Genomic DNA, 5530 nt, shown 5'->3' on the forward strand with positions numbered 1-5530 from the left:
CTATGTGTTTTCTTCTCTCCACTTCTAAGCCTATTCCTTTAGGCATGCAGGTTTTTTCCTCTCCCCATCTCCCACTTCTTATGCCACCAGAGAACTCCAAGGAACAAATAAACCTTACCAAAAGAAGGTCTCAAGTACCCATCGGCAGCCATTTGAGATTGCAGATAGGTCTGATGCTAAGAGGTTGTGTCCAGCAGAACCCATTTCCACAGGAATCCAAGCTCCAAGGCTGGGAGGCAGCAGGTGTCAAGGACAAGCTCCCTGCTGAGAATCAGTTTCCCACTGGAGGATGTTGTGGCTACACAGACCTGGACCACATTGTTGTAGATGGTGATCATGCTGGTGCAGAGGGGCTGCTGCAGCTTGGTCACCTGGCATACCACCAGCCTGCCAGCCACCTGGCAGCAGCTTCAGTACAGCTCAGGACCATGTGTGTTTCCAGGGCCCAAAGCTTGACTTTGCTGGGCCCAATTTATTTGCTTCTCAGGTTTCTTCTCTGCTCCTGCTTAGATGCTTCGATGGCACCATACCCCTCTCTATGCCCATTCCCACAGCACAGTTTGTACTCCCCAGTCTCCTGGGCTCACTGCTTCACATGCTTCTTCTCTGCCTCTGGCTCTAATTCAGGCACTGTGGCCTCTGTGGGCTTCCTGTGCTGTAAATGCTGTCTTTACAATGCAGACCCTCCCTCTAATCCAAGCAATCCCCTGCCACTTTGGCCAGGATAAGATCCAGGGAGTTGTCTTTCAGTCCAACCACTTCAGGCCCTTGAGCTGAGCAAAGCTACCAGCCAGGTGACCAACTTGCTGTTTAGGACATCCAGGTGCTTGAGGTTGACCAGATGGCCAAAGTCATGGCAGTTGCTGTAGTTTGTTTTAGTCTGGTCTAGCTGTACCAGGCATGCACGGACACAGAAAGCTGATGGTGCAGTAGGCAGTTTATGGCAGGACAGATTCAGTTTATGGTAGACTTTGGGAGGGCAGCCATCTCCTTGACTGAGACCTCCTCATTCAGGTCGCTGAGGCTCATGCCCCGCCAGCTTGTCACAGAGGTTTGTGCCCTTACTATGGGCACTGGTCATGTTGTCTCCAAGTAAGCAGGTACTGACTCTGGGACTCTGACTGTCAAGAGGTGCACCCAACAGATGAATGCCTGTGCTCTCCACCTGCCGCACTTTGTGGAAAACCCTGCCACCTTCCTCCCACCACTGCATTCTGATGCAAAGGCCCCACTCCCAGTGGTACCCTCCAGTCATTCTTAAATAATCCTTATAAAACTGGCTGTTGTTTTTTGTTTGGTTTTACTTAATATTCCATTACCTTTCTTTCCATTTGGCTTGTAAATGTGTTCAAATCCATCTCTAATTTTTGAGCCTTTAAAAATTTGTAAATTCTTACCTTTATGCTTTTAACATTTAATATATATTCATTCCCTTCACCTTTACTACTTTGTTTCAATCTATACAGCCTCTCTCTGAAATTCCAATTGCCAGTGAAAACTCCAACCTGATAAGGTAAAGCATAGTTCATAATGATATTATGTAGAATATAATAAATATTTTTAAATACTTTATTCAACAAAAAATTTCCAAAACTGATTATGCTTGATGTTGTGTATGTATATCCACATAAATTCCAATACACCAACATTATGATGTATGAGGAAACGCATTCTTCATCTAACTCGTATCTACTTCTATGCATAAGAGCATTTCAGGTTAAATTTATATTAAATTTATGTATTTTACCAAGCATTATTAGCAAAGCATTTTGATATACTAAGAAGACATTTCTCCCATTTATATTAATATAATTTCATCAAATCTAAAGGCAAATCTGGGAAATTGAAATACAAGGAAAAGGAACATTTCCACAAATATCAATAAAGGTTTAAAAAAGATGGCTTAAAGGGGCAATGCAAAAACATGTCTGTCTTTTCAGCTAGATCATTTTAATTTTTCCTTTGAGGAACAATGGAAAAATATGAAATTATACATACAAAGGCAGTAGAACCACATGCTGCTGATCAACACAAAAGTCTTGGAAGGTATCTGGAATTCAAGCTGTGCATATGGAGAACTCAGCTATTTCAAACAATTTGTACGCTAAGGGTTATTCTCTGTAACCCATTTGATCTATAAGTAATTTAGTAAATGGAATTAGATTTTATTTCCAAAGACTGTTTTTCCACCTCATTGCATGCTTACAGACACACTCAGGTGTTATGAATAATCTATTCCTAACACCCTACTTTCCAAATCTGGAGATAGCAGCAACGTCTTTTAGTCAATAGATAAAATGCCCTCTTACCTTGTGTCCACTTCCTAGGAAAATGGATTCAGATTTCCAAACTATAGTGGAAATTTAAGGTAACAATTTTTTTTTTAAAACGAATACTTGTCAAACAATTAAATTCTCAAAAGGTGGTCAGTAATGTTAATGTATGGCTAGTAAAGAGAGGGGATTTCACCACACATAAAATTAATGAAAGATCATGCTGCATAAATTTAGGCACAGCTTAAGTTAATCTTAAGTAGTCTGTCTAGACTACTAGAATTTAACTATTCTGAAAATTCCATTCATTTAATAAATATCGCGTGCCTGTGAAAAGTTTGTTGTTTGAATAGGTACCTTTTAACATGTGTGGCTCTGGGGGTGAGAGGTAAGGAATGTAAACAAAGTGATATGGAATCCATCCTGGAGGAATTTATTTAAAGCTGTAAGACATTTACAAAGAAAGATCATATTCTGTAAGAAGCAGAAGGTGATAGGTCTTTAAAAAGATAGTTCCCACGATGTGCAATAGAGGTCAAAGAGGCATAGGGTGATGGAGGCTGAGTATGAAGTGCGCCTCAGAGTGCTGTGGAATGAGTTGCATGTTAGGCCTGGAGAGGAGCTTTCCAGGAGAGACTCGGTTGAGTGTACAGGGGCTGCTGGTAGGGAATGGGAAGCTGGCAAATATGCTTGAACGAAGAAATGATATGGGGAGGGTTATGGTTCGGAGAGAGTAATCTGCAGGAAGTATGTGAAATGTATGGGAGGGTGGGAAGAGTGGAGTTGAAGGAGGGGACATCCTACAGGTCTCTGGAACTGTGGAGCTGAAGCTTGGAAATAGGTTTGGGAATTTGGAAGTCATCTTCCTCTTTATAGTATTCAAGCTGCAAAAGGCCCAAGGACAGCAGAGGACCAGTATGGTTCCTGAGCGGCGGAGGCCAATGGCATCTGAGGGCCAACTTCTATACTAAAAATACCAGGCCCAACTTCTAGTGTCTGAGAAGACCACCCAGCACAAAGTAAGGCCCGCAGGGAGGCAGGAAACCAAGATGTTGAGAACCTTTCATGATAGTGCTTTCCAGTGCACGTCAGAGCTGGAAACAGAGTGTATTTGGACCTTCTTCAATGGCCTTCTTTCTTGGCCTAAAGAAACTCAGAAGGGAGCCCCAGCTTTAAATAACATGGCCTGCGTTCTTTTTTTAAAGGTGTTTCAAGTATCTCTGTTTTCCTGAAAACTGTGCCCGCTGTCTCCACCTTGTACCTGTTAGAAAGCACACGGGTCAGGAACCCGGAGAGCCCAGTTATGTTATTTCAAGTTCATCCTGTGTTTACCACGCCCTAAAGGTAGGGAAAGATCTGGGTGTCCACGGGAGGCCGCGTCAGGGAGGAACTTGGCACAGTTCTCCAGGTGTCAGGGAGAGCGAGCAAAGCAAAGAGAGCCTGAATGCGAATAGCGCCCCCGGGGGAAGCAAGAGTTAAGGCTCGCACCAACCTGGCTTTTCCCACAGACCCAGGAAAGTAGGGTTACTGGGGCTGGTGACGCCCCGAGAGGAGGTAGAGGTGCTCGGAGGAAAGTCAGGTCCTCTCTGCGTTCCTAGTTTCCCCTGCTTCCTTCGGGAAAATCCTCCAGGCCCTATCTCACAGGAGCGATCTCTTCTCACTGGAATTCCTGGGTCCAGCAGAGGTTCCTGCGTCGGGGTCTTGGAGGGGCTGACGCGGGAGAGCCCACAGCTGAAAACAGAAGGGCCCCGGCAATCCCGCGAAGCCCTTGGAGCGCACCTCGGCGGGGGGGCCCTCGGCTTTCTCGGCCGCCCTGTGCGCAGCGCCCGACGGGCTGCGGACCCTCTCGCTCGACAGAACAAGAGCCTCGCAGGGAAGCAGGTGGGTGTGGAGTCGGATTAGGGCAGCGGGGAGTAGCTGCGCGCTGGAGGAGAGGGAGGTGCCCCCGAGGTGTGGGCGGTGCCTTCCCCGGCGCATTCAGGGCTCCCGGGTGCTGTCCACGGTCCAGCGCGCAGCTCCTGTGCCGCTGGGCTCAATCCAGGCGTCCCCGGCAGTGCCCGGCCGCTGCGCTGCCCCGCCACCAGGGCCCGCCGCCCACCTCGAGAGCCCAGAGCTCCCAGGAAGAGGAGTCGGAGAAGAAGGCGGTGGCCGCTTCAGCCCGTGGGTGCGCGGAGCCAGGGAGGAGGCGGAGCACTAGGTGGGGTGGCGGCGGGCGGGTGTGCGCGCCGAGCCGGCGCCCCTGAGCTCCCAGCCTAGCCTCCGGAGCCCAGCCTCTCCTGGCTCCGCCACAGACACACACCCACCAATCACCCACCACCCTCCGCCTCCGGCCCCGCTGCACCGAAGCGGGCCCTGGGAGAGAGCGATAACTCCCGGCTGGCGCGCGGAGCTCAGCCCGGCTCTATTTTTCCCGTTCGATCCTGGGCGTCTCTAGCTGGGAGGCGGTGGTGGTGGCGGCAGCAGGGGGAGGGGGACCCGCGTGGGAAAGGGGGATGAAGATCGATGAAGATTATTGTTCTTAAGGATTCCTTAGCTTATTCCTGCTGTCTCTCCTTTGAGCCTTCCTAGTGGATACCGTCAACCAGAGTCAGGGATGTAAAGAGAGGAGGGAAGACGCCGGGAGCTCCAGCCAGCTTGGGAGACCCTCCTCTCCGTGGAGGGGAGGGGGAGTTCCAGCGACACATCATTGGCGAAGGGGATCGTCGCAGGGAGAGGAGCCCCGGCGGGAGCGGGGAATCCCACAGCCCTTTGTGGTGCCCGCACCCGAGTCCCCCGCTGAGCGGGTCTGTGGGAGCTAGGTAAGTGGGGGGACTGGGGTGGCATTTCTGCTCCCCAAAGGGGTCTTCCTTTAATAACGAATCATCGCGGGCATCCTAGCCATATTTGAGTTGCTAAAGGAATTGGAAACTGCCGTATGGCGCCCAGTGGACTTAACACACAAAGACGACTTAGCCCTGAGAGGTGTATTAACGTAAGGCTTCGTCCCCTAGAGGAAGGCGCTCAAGTGTTAGCCCCTCCAGAGCCGCCCGCCTGGGAAATGTTATTTCTAGGAGATGAGCTCTGTTGCCTTCTGTTCATTTGTTGGTAAATGCCACACTCACATGGACACACTTGTGGGACCGGATTTAGGGAATGTGGTGTCTCTGATTTATGAACAGCCCTCAGAACACAGAACCATGCGTGCATTTTATTCTTCAAACAGTGCACGCTCTGCATTCTGTAGCAGGGTTCCTGGGAGAGAGAAGGAGTCTCTAAAG

At 49.3% G+C, this 5530-nt stretch overlaps 1 pseudogene; it reads right to left on the reverse strand.

The window, feature by feature from the left end:
• Positions 1-246: 246 nt before the first annotated feature.
• Positions 247-1081, reverse strand: LOC119042573 (leucine-rich repeat-containing protein 59-like; annotated as a pseudogene).
• Positions 1082-5530: the final 4449 nt, after the last annotated feature.

Source organism: Artibeus jamaicensis, unplaced genomic scaffold, assembly GCF_021234435.1.
Source record: "Artibeus jamaicensis isolate MK-2021 breed Jamaican fruit bat unplaced genomic scaffold, CSHL_Jam_final scaffold_916, whole genome shotgun sequence".
NCBI lineage: Eukaryota > Metazoa > Chordata > Mammalia > Chiroptera > Phyllostomidae > Artibeus > Artibeus jamaicensis.